Source organism: Rhinatrema bivittatum, chromosome 5 (assembly GCF_901001135.1).
Source record: "Rhinatrema bivittatum chromosome 5, aRhiBiv1.1, whole genome shotgun sequence".
Classification (NCBI taxonomy): Eukaryota; Metazoa; Chordata; class Amphibia; order Gymnophiona; family Rhinatrematidae; genus Rhinatrema; species Rhinatrema bivittatum.
The window spans coordinates 169136783-169148868 of NC_042619.1; positions in this window are offsets into that span (position 1 = coordinate 169136783).

Here is a 12086-nt window from a genome sequence, read left to right on the forward strand (position 1 = left end):
ACCAAATGGCTAATGGGTGCAGCCTGCAAAAGAAGTCACTAACCTGTAACCTTTTTATAAGCAGTACACAGTCTATTATGTTGGCTCGGTTATGATTCCTGCATTTTTTGTTAATGCTATTCCTGTCTTTTTGTTTTATTTGGCTTTTATTGCCATGCATTATACCATGGAAAAGGTGACAGACCCGCACGAGGGGATAATTAGATCCTCAGACTTACTTTCTATGAACCAGACTGAAGCTTTCTCGCTCTCTGAAAGCCCCAGTGAACATGTGCGTCACTTGCAGGGGGAGGGGGAAAGGCTGGGAAATTATATGCTGAAGCCCCCGACAGCCCAGGCGTTCCGATATAAAAAGGAGCTTTTCGCTGATCGAGCTGTCAAGCTGCAGGCTTCCACCGACAGGGCGAAGCATGGATCTCCCTGGAGAGAAAGGAAAGCGGGTGTGATGGAAAAGAGCTCTTGATGTCTGCGCTCTCTTCACTCAGCTCTGCCGAAGACAGCAACCGAGCCAGCTGCCTGCTTTTTTTTTTTTTGCGTGTGTTTGGCTAAACTTGTATCTCCTCGTTCATTTCTCCCCCCGCCTCTTCGATCTGTTCCCCCCACCCCCCTTCTGTCCTTTTCTCGCCTCTCGCCCTTCCCCCGTCACTTCTCACCATGCTTAGTTCCGCTCATTGAACCTGTTTAGTGCCTGCAGCACTTACTGCCGACTGTCAAGCCAAGGAAGAGCAGATATTAAGCAGGGGCGGGAAACCGCCGAGATAAAATACCTATCTGCCAACTATTATTATTTCACGACAATCTTAACAGTCTACCTTGGGGGGGTGGTGAAGCTTGCGCGGCAGATCACCGAAGAAAGAACAAAAAGTTGATTAAGCGCCCGATCTTGCCCCCTCTCTCCGCTGCCCCCCCCCCCCTTCCAAACTTCTTACTGCCCGGCCTCAAAGTAATAAGTGGGAAAAGGATGTCGGCTTCGGGGAGGAAAGAGTTTGACGTGAAGCACATCCTTCGCCTCCGCTGGAAACTGTTCAGCCACCCGTCGGCGGGCCCCGCGGGAGGCAGCTGCGTGCAGCAGCAGCAGCAGCAGCAGCAGCAGGAGGGAGGCTTCGAGCACTGGGGGCCCAGCCAGAGCCGCCTGCTGAAGTCCCAGCAGGAGAGGGAGAGGGGGGCCTTCTGGAAGAAAGCCGCCTCCGGCCCGCTGAACGGCACCCTGCTCTCCGTGGCCTCCTCCTCGGCAGCCTCTCCCCGGCACGCGCCCTGCCAGCAGCCGCCGCCGCCGCCCCTGGCGCCCCCCAGGACCGTCTTCTACGTGGAGTCGCTGGAAGGGCTGCCAGGCCTGGCCTTCACCCAGGAGGACAAGTCCCCGAGGCCGGAGCTGAAGGCGGAAGAGGCGGGGGAGCCCCGCGGCGGGGAAGCCACCAGCAACGACTGCGCGCGCAGGTACGGTGAGTGCCCCCTGTGGGGGCGGGAAAAAGTTTTCAGGCGCACCTTCAAGGTGGCATTTTTCTTTTCTTTTTTTTTTTTGGAAAGGCAGCGTTAGCCGTGCAGTGGCAATGTGATTGGGTAAAATCCATGCCTCTCGTTTTTTGTTTGTTTATTTTTTTTTTATCAGACTCCGCATGTGTTTGTTGTGTATAGTTTGGGCAGTTCAGCCCTAATTACTGTTCAGCTGAAAGCGATTGGATGTTCTACCTCAGGCCGGAAAACAAATGGGGAAATACTGCTGAATGCAGTTTTTTGTTTTTGAGCATCGTTTCAATGGAAATGTATTCTGTCAGGAGAGCACTACAGAAAAAAAAAAGATAATAACATACCTTGAATAGTTAAAAGAATATACTGTACACATTGAGGTTTTAATATTAAAGAAATGTGAATGCAGTGTTCTTTGTTTTGTAGGTATAAGTTTCAGTGAGACCTAAGACAGCACAAAAGACTGCACACCGTCATTAAAATAATGTATTCAGTGTACTGTTAGAAAACTGTTTATTATCAATGCGTGCAATAGGGCTCTCTCTAACTGACTGTGCAATGTATCTGGCTGGTAAAGAAGGCAGTTTGGGGTACTTTCAGAACATGGAATTTCCCATTGTTAACTTTTATTGCACACATTCAAAAAGGAAACTTCTAATAAAGTGCACTGTATGCAGTCCTGGAAGGATTTTTACTATAGGAGGTAATGCTTGCTAGATGTCCCTTTAGACGCATACACTATAAATATTAACTCATTTAACATAACACTTAATGCAGTATATATGCAGGGCTCTGCATACTATAGCTATAGATATGCAGAAACACTTTAGAACAGTGCACCAGGATAATACACACAAAGAAATACTATAAGGAAACCAGTGTTAAGAAAATCTGGTTTTCATTTACAATTATTTGAAAACATCTTTATATTTCTAAAAGTACAGAGTATTATTTATTAATTTACTAATAGAGCTTCATACCCTTCAAACAAATTCAGATCTCAAGCATACAGTACATCCTGCAAAGGTGCTACTTCAAGCACTTGTTGCTAAGTATAACATCTGTTTACATCACGTCCCTGTGACCAATAATATTAAGTGATAAACAACACAAAACAACATTATTGGAGAATCTTCATTTTTAATGTATCTTCTATATGAGTTGATGGCAGTTACAATGTGTTCTATTTTATTCAAGCTTTCTTATATCCACAAAAGAAACTCATCCAGAGGAACATGAGTTAATCAAATAAATAACTAACCATATCTTGAAATTCAGGTTAATATAAGTTTTTTAAAAATGAATATACATGTAATGACTTACTGCACCCACATATGTCAGATTAAAGTTCCCAAAACAACTCATATAAAGATTTTTATTTTTACTTTTAATTTTTTTATTTCTTTGCATATTTAATTTTAAAGATGTTTACTTTTTAATGTCTTTTAACTTGATCCCAACTTTTTGACTTCTATCTCTTGCTCATCTTAGCAAATGAGTTGACTTATCTTTCTAGTCAATTGTTATTGTTGCTGAGCAAGAAATCAAAATGTATGTGCTGCCTATTCTCCATTTTGTCAGAGATTATTTTAAGTTGTATATGGCTTAAGTCATCAATGGTTTGCTCCATTTGATTCATCAGTGATCTGCTGGGAGGGTAATTTTCAAGCAGTTAGTACCTGCAGACTACAGCTCAAATTTTCAAAGTGGATTTTAAGTACATACAGGAAGCCCACTTTAAAAAATCGTGGCTTTGACTATTTCATGCGAGGCCCTACGAGGTCCTATGTACAGAAAGCTGTACCCTGCTCAGACAGGTACAACTTTTTTTTTTTAATGTAATACACATATACTTTAGAAATCAAAAGTATGCACGTAAATCCTTTCCTTGCCTCAGCTCCTTCTACCTGGAATACCTGCTTGTACTGTGGGTAAAAGTGCATGCAAAACTGGGTTTCACATGTACTTTTGTACACACAACCCCAGGCTGGTTTTGAAACACCATGTACATGCAACCTACGTATGTGCAAAGCAATTGAATATACACAGAAAAAAAAGCTAACAAAAAAAGTTGTAGGTGATTCCTCTATATTGACCAAACTTAATATGTCTCTGACCTCTTTTGAGAGCTACATTCCCTTCAATAGGTCAAAGTTTCATTGACCTTTATTTCCACCAATCAAGTGTACCAGCACTACATCCACACAGAACTGGGAAACCCTTGTTGAATCAGGTTCTAGGAGATCATTATTTCCTTTGTTGTGTGGTAGAGGCTTCACAGTTCCGCTTTTAAGTAGGGCATAATCTGAGCAATATAGGTAGCTCATTTTCTAGTAGCTGAATGTGACAGAAGTCAGCTTTGCCACATTTAAATTACTAATATAATTAGTGATTTAAATTTGCATCACCTAGTAAACATCAGCTCAAAAGTGGGTATGTTACCTGTTCTGAAATAACTCTTCATGAAATCTAAGTCATCTATGTCATAAAATCTATGGATAGAATGTGAAATATTGTTTATATTATAGTTTATCAAGTAAAATATCAATCATTTCTGATTTTTCTTTTTTTTTTTGCAAACCTATTATTCTGGTTGTCTTAAATGATTACAAATATAGTTATGGTTGTGGTTTCTTTAATGACTGAATTATGATATCAGCAACTGTGGAAACGTCTACTGCTACTGACTGCTCTCTGTCCTCTGTTATGATGCACTACTAGTGATAGTGAGTCATCTGAAAGGTCTATATCAGAAAGAACATAAATCTTGTTTTGCTGGATATACATATTTCTAAATAGTTTTTGAAAATATTTGACATGGAAACTGCACATAAAAATAACACATCACATATTCTATGTTAAAGATAAAAGCTTTTCAAACCTGAAAGATTTTAAAATCTTGCATTCAGGCTACAGTATGTGGATAGCAAGGAACAGGAAAAGCAGATGACAGATGCATTGCTTTCTCTTGTTTTTGGCAGTAGTGGAAACTGAAATTGTCACTTGGATCATGAAACAAGTACAGTAAATTCAGGTGAGCAGCAGATAATCTCATGTTCCTGTGCTAACATACCTCATCCCTATTCTGGAAGAGCTCCCCCTTTAAATGTTGGAGAGGAGTTTAAAATTCAATATTCATTACATCCATAGCTTCTCTGCTCAGTCTGTTAGGATGCTAATTAATGCCAGTGTTGAGAATAGCTTATGTTTTTCTCATCCATACAAATTTCCAATTCTGTGTTCATATTTTTGTTGTATATTTTTCTACGGAGGCAGGAAGCAGAGGAGGGAAAATACTATTATATAACTGCAGGAGAAAAGTAGAGGAGGTGGAGAAAATGGAAGGGTTATTCTCTGACAAAGGTCATATGTGTATTAGATTAAGCCAATAACATAGTGTCTTCTGCAGTTTGTTTGCTGACCTTTATTTCTATGCAGCAAGGACCAAAGACAGAGGGAGAGAGAGAAAGACAGAAAGCTCTGTTTGTAATGGAATTTTGCCCTAGGAAGAAATGAAGAAAAATTCTTGTTAAAAAGGCTCACCCTCCCCATTCCATTCTTAGCCAGGACTGCATTCCCAGCAACATCTTTACTTTGAAAGTAGATCTCGTCATATGCGTTCATCCTTTCCTCCCAAATGCAAGCACATACAGATAGCTATATTTCTGTCATTTCCATGGGCTCACTCATTACTTGTATTAAATCAACTGAGTTGATCTCACTGCATTGTGAAGTAATAAATGACAGGTATAAATGGAGAATTATACTACAGTGCAGTTGGATAGCTCAAGCCTTTAGACTCGCACTCCTGTTGACAGGTTGTAAACAGAGGTAATGTCAGGCTCCCTTTCCTACTGTAGTGGTGATAGTCACACAGCATCCCTAGTGGAACAAAACAAAGCTACGGACTGAATGGTAATTAACTGTCAGACTGATCACTAATGGCAGTTTAAGTTAGAATGACCTGTTTTCATGGTTTGTTTTGCACAGAGCATAAAGCTTCTGAAAGTTATTTTCCGTTGCTCTGTGTTAGCTGGTTTTGATCAGATAAAGCAAGCAGTTTCATACATTTTATACTAGAATTAAATAGTTTCTTTCTTCCCTCCCATTGTCTGGAGCCGTTCCAAATGGCACCTTAAATGTCACCAGTTTTACTTAAAACTTTCAAGATCATTTTTCATAATCATGGGAAAGGTCCCAGATCATGAGTTTTCAACTATCTACTAACTTCATATACTACAGAGGGGAACTATAACACTCCGAGGTTTATGTATTAAGCTAAGTAATTTTGCATTCACTGTTGGCTATTTGTGTGTAGTCTTTATCAGTAGCCCATCCCCCTTCCTCCTCCACCAAAGCTAATGCAAAGGCCATGTCAGGCCTTACTTGTCTCCCCCCCCCCCCCCCCCAAACACACACACACATATACACATAAGATTTTAAACATTTAAGTTGTGCTGGCATTTAACCTTGGTCCCCGGTCCTGATTTGAACATAAATATGGGATCCGGCAGCCTCCCCCGCTTCCCCCACCCCCCACACAAGGACAAATCGAGCCATCTGTCCCCATCCCTCGGACCCTCCCTATCGCCACAAAACCCTTTTCTATGCGAGCCGGGAGCGAGGGACCCTGTGCCCTGTTCTGTCAGAGCAGCGCTGGAAGCATAAACTTCACCGTTAGCTTACGTTTCCAGCACTGCCTCTGTCAGAGCGGTGCTGAGGTGCCTGGAGTGGGGCAGAGGGTCCCTCGCTCCTGGCTCACAAAAAAAAAAAGTTTTCAGGGAGATGGGGAGGGTCCAGGGGATGGGGGGCAGGTGGCCCAATATATCCTTGTCTGGGGGGGGGGGGGAGAAGGGAAGGGGGTAGGCAGCCAGATCCCATATTTATGTTAAAATTGGGACTGGGGATCAGGGTTAAATGCTGGCATGATGTAAATGTTTAAAAGGTCCGGGGGAGGGGGGGCTTAGAAAAGTCTGACAGGACCTTAGTATTTGCTTTGCTGGAGGAGGAAGGGGAATGGGCTACTGATAATTCATCTTCTAAAGTGTGGACAGCGCTACTTAACCGGATATCTTTTGAAGATATCCGGTTAAGTAGCAAGTTATCCGGCCTCACATGATCGGATAACTTAAAAACATAAATGGCTATATTCAAATATAGCCCTTTTATGTAGCCAGATAATTTTAAGCATAAATATTCAGCGGGGTGTTTATGCCAATGAATATATGGGACAAGTTATCTGGCTAATATTATCTTGATAACTTGTCCACTAACCACCCCACTGAATATGGACCTCTACATCTCTTTGATCTTCAGAGGGATAGTATTGTTAGTCCGGTGTAGCACAAAGGACACGAGGCGGGTGGAATTTATAGACTGACCAATTTATTGAGGCATGAGCTTTCGAGGCAAAGTCCACTTCATCAGATGCATAAAGTGGACAGAGAAGAAGTACAGAGGTGGGTAAAAAATATATATGGGGATGGGAGGGAAGAGATACAAAACAAGGAAAAGGCACTGAATTAGGCAGACAGGTTATGGAAACAGAGAGCTAACAGCATTATAGTCCAGACTACTGACAACTGAGGTAAGTTTAAAAAGGCAGAATGATCTGAGAACAGTTTTCATAGATAGTTGCAGTGTGCCATGAAGCCATTGTCTCTGTTCACACCTAGGGTGATGGCGTTAAGCAATGTCCCTCTGCTGCCTACATAGGACAATTAGATCAGTCCCTAAGGAAAAGAAAAAATGGACATAAATCTGACATTAGAAATGGCAACATTCAGAACCCAGTAGAACATTTCAGCTTCCAGGACATTCTCTTCTGACCTTAAGGTTGTCATACTCCTAAAAAAGAACTTCAAAGGAACACTCCAGCCTGAAACTGCTGAATTGGAACTCATGAAAAAACGCAACACCATCACCCTAGGTCTGAACAGAGACAATAGCTTCATTGCACACTATAACTCTCTATGAATTTAACTGTTCTCAGATCATTCTGTCTTTTCACATTACTTCAGTTGTCAGTAGTCTGGACTATAATGCTATTAATCCATAAACTGCCTGCCTTATTCAGTACCTTCTCTTTGTTCTATATCATTCCCCACCGCCACCACCTCTGTACTACACTTCATGTATCTGATGAAGTGAACGCTGTTCTCCAAAGCTCATGCCTCAATAAATTGGTTAGTCTATAAAGTGCCACCCACCTCTTGTCACATTTGCTACATCTCTTAGTTGTAGTTATTTATTTATTTATTTATTTGATGGAAATCCAGCTTACGAAGCCAAATTTGTGCATGGTTTTGCACCATGCTCATCATTAATGAGCTGCTTTGCATGATGTTTTATCGTAACAGCTCATTAACTGTTAATTTAAGTATAAGTTTGTGTTTGGAAATCTACATGTGAAATTTTGCAAAGGAGCTAAACTTTACATAGCTAGCTCGCTCGCTAAATCACCAAATTGTGTGTATACTGTCGTAAATAACTCTCACTAATTGCGGATTTAGCATGAGAAGCTGCCCTAGCTGTTTGTACATCAGCTGCTGTGTGTGATAGCAAAAAGTTCATTTCAGGAAGCGATTCATAGCTTTTGTTTACTCGGGCATTTTAAGATTAACTATGATAGTGGAAGTCTGTCAGGCATTTTTAGTTTAAACACTGTATCAGTTTAGGTGAACAAACCACCTTTGTTGGCTTCTTATAAGTTATGGCACTATGTCAAAGTGGTTCCTAGACCAATGCATTTTTCCATCCTTACTATTATACTGACCTAGATTTTAATCTTGTTCTTTTGTTTTATGTCTTAGCTATGTTTTTATATATTAATCTGCTTTAACTTTTATATGGTTTGATGTGTGTAATGTTGTCAGCTGTCTAGAATCTATGACTGAATAGGATACAAATCTAATAAATAGATAAATATATATAGTTCAAAGTTAGAGGTTAGTTGCATGGGAGAGGGGGAAATACAATCAAGACTGATGTAGAATAATAAAATAGTCATTGTGTGACTTAACAGTGAAATATGTCATTTTGTAAGATATGGGAATTAATGTGTAATATTTTAGGAAGATTATATTAGCTGGATTTGCAAATTTGATCTTATCTGCAATAAGAGTAAGTAATTTATTTAAAGTAGCTACAAAAGACAGCAGTACATGACATTACAGTATCTTTCCTGCTAATCTTTTGAGAAACATTTCAGTTTATTCTTCTATATTTGAGAGCAGTAGCAGAAAACTATAGAATAGAATAACTTCATAAGATATTGATTATCCTTGATTAATGGTATACAGAATAAAAAAAAACTAATTTAACTTAATAGCAAATCTTTATCCTAAAAGTATCAAATGCCTATATTGTACTTTAACTTAGTTTAAAAAAATTATTTTCTCTTGTAGTTAGGTACTGTATGTACTTCAGGATAAATTCAGCCCACTTCGGAATTAGAAAACTTTCCAGCAAGAAATTACTTACTATGTTGAGTGAATAATAACATTTGTATCCTACCTGTGAAAAAGACACTTGAAAGGCTCTCTGCATCACGGAGAAACCAAATAAACTCCTTCTATACTGTCTTTTTAGGGAAGCCCCCAGTTTCCCAGAATTTTAAAATAACGCAGCCCTACAATATTTGAAAGTGCATGTAAGGCACTTAACATCTTCAAATCCTAATGTGTTTGTGTATCCCTTTGACTGTTGAAGTAAATCTCACAGGAATCAATATTAGGACTTTTTGTCTGCCTTGACCCAAAGTTGTGGATCTTGCTAGACTGCTCCACTAGAAATGTTAAAGACTATTATGCCTTTAGGAAATTAGTAAAAAGTGCCCTTTTTATATCAGATTTTTAATTAGATTTTACTGTCTACAGATAGTGCAGAGAGTCAGCTATGTGTCTGTATTAAGAATGTAGAAGACTGTTATTCATGCTACACTATGATCTGTGTACTACTAGATTTTAGTTTAGTAAGAGAGGGCTGTTCATGAGGGATGGTGGAGAAATTTGAAATGTGATCTTATAGGGGGTAGTTTTGTAGTTGCCATCATTGCTTGAAAGTCTGCAGATTCTTTTTGCTCAGTCTTTACACCAATTTTTAAAAGGAAATTGCAGGCATACTTGCCCTTTGAAAATTATCCCTCCAAAACTACCAACATAAATTTACAACTTCTAATGTGTGCACAAGGTTTTTAAAGGGAAAAGTACACATGTGCTTCTGAAAATGCAAAAAATATACACGAAAGTGCACAACCCTCCGAACCCTGCCCCTGAGATCATCTCGTCACACTGCAGATAAAAGTATGTGCATACAGGCTCGATGTGTGTACTTTTACCCGCATATAGGGAGGGCAATTTTAATAAACTCCATGTTCAGAATGAAAAGCTCTTATCTGTGGAACCGGCTTTGGAATTTACTCTCAGAAAGTAGGAGCTTTTTAGCTCTGTTTGGTCTTTGTTGAACCATTGTTTCTAGATCTGATATTTATAGATTCTGTTAGTATCACTATTTATGATTAAAAGTGACGGGAGTTGGGTGGCACCTTTATAGACTTAACCAATTTATTGAAGTATGAGCTTTTGAGGACAGAATCTACTTTATCAGGTGCATCTGACAAAGTGGAATCTGATGAAATGGACTCTGTCCTTAAAAGCTCATGCTTCAATAAATTGGTTACTCTCGAAGGTGCCACCTGACTCCTGTCATTTTTGCTATAGCAGACTAACACGTCTCCTTCTGAAGATATTTATGATTAATTATTGTATTTCATGTTGCATGTACTTTAAGTCACTCTGAACATTTTTTATATAGTGACTAATTTAATTGAAATAATAAATATGTAAACTTAAAACATCACATTTGTTACAATATATTTGAACCTTATTGTTCCTTCTCAAACAAGCAATGTCATTCTCATAATGTTAGCAATGTATAGAATAAGCACGGAGCATAATAGTGCAAACTATGGACAAGAAGATAAACATGCTTGTCTGCCATTGAGTCACCATCCTTTCTCATTTAAAAATGTTCTGAAATATTGATGTGCCCCTGATCCAGAGAAAGTTATGGGGGGAAAAAACACTTAGAAAATGTTATCTCCCATCAGAAAATTAATTCCATTGCCCTAGGATGTTACTGAATTTGATGTACTGCAGTAACAGATAGGTACTTTGTTTTTGAGAGGGTAATTTCAATAGTGTGCTTAAGTCAGCAGATACACGTGTAAGACAGTGCATCTAAAGTTACAGTAGTATTTTATAAACTGTGTTATGGGAGCTGCACAGTTTATACAATACCATGAATTAGTGCTTAAAGTACATAAGCTTTAGTATGTACGTATATATGTATGTACGTATATATGTAATGCAGGAAAACGTCTACTTTACCCATTAAAAAAAAATTACAGGCATATCTTTTACATGCATAATACTTGTAATGTGCACATAAAGTGCATATTCACCAGTTCACTGACACTGCTATCAGTTCATCCACACTTTCCAGCAGTTTATCCAGACCCTCCAGCATTTCATCCTCACCACTTAACCCAGACCTCCCACGTAAAAACTGCAGAGAAAAAAAAAGTGAAATTTTACTTCCTTTACTATTACCAGAACTGCTATTAACAGGCGTAAAAGTGTATGGACAAGTTGGATAATGAAGCCAACTAGTACCACTTAAAAATTACTAACTTCTGAAATCTGCTCTAGAACTCCCCTAAACCACCCCTTTGTTTTCTTTCACATTTATGTGCAACATTGTTAGTACGTGCATACAGGGCTCTTGCAAAATACACACATAGATTCACATTTTACATGCATAACCATTTTGGAAATTCACACCTACGTTCTTTTTAATTACTTAACAGCTGTCCTGCCCACAAAGGTGCAAATCAGACTCTTCCAATAGTAAAGGACACCACTACTGATTGCTCCAATAGCTACCATTCAAATGCTTGATTGACCTGACAACCCATAATAATATTATACAATCAAGAATAAGAAGAGTAAAAACACCAGGAAGCAGAAACGAATAATTGCACAAAGTGGCTTCATGCCAGCCACACCTACTCTGCAAGTCTGCAGTACTCCATCAAGTGGATCCTCATAACACATGCAGTAATACAAAGGGTTCTTCTTTAATATACATCCATCATAGCAGACCCATGAAAAATTATCTGCTATGCTAGCTTTCCATATTGGAAAACTGAACTCTTTCATAGAAGCCTTTTCTTTATGCCAGCCTCTGCTGCATTGTACAGTGATACTGGATGCTGAGATACATGTAGGCAACCATGGCATACAGAAAGTATTTAATACACCTGGAAACAGAGGATTGATTGATGCCAGCTAAATATCCTCCTACCCTTTGGAAGGAGCCAGTAGTCAGATAATGCAAATCTGTAGGGATGTGCAGAGTCCAAAAATTCATTTTGGCACATTTATTCATTTTGTAGGCCACAGTCATTCATTAGGTTTGTTTCAAATAAAAAAAAATGTTGAGTTTATTCATTCATTTATCATTATAGTGAATGGGGGAATCAATGCAGCTTATTTTGGGCTTCCAAACTGGGATTTTCTAATCATTTCTAATACAACTGGTGAGAAGACATCATTAAC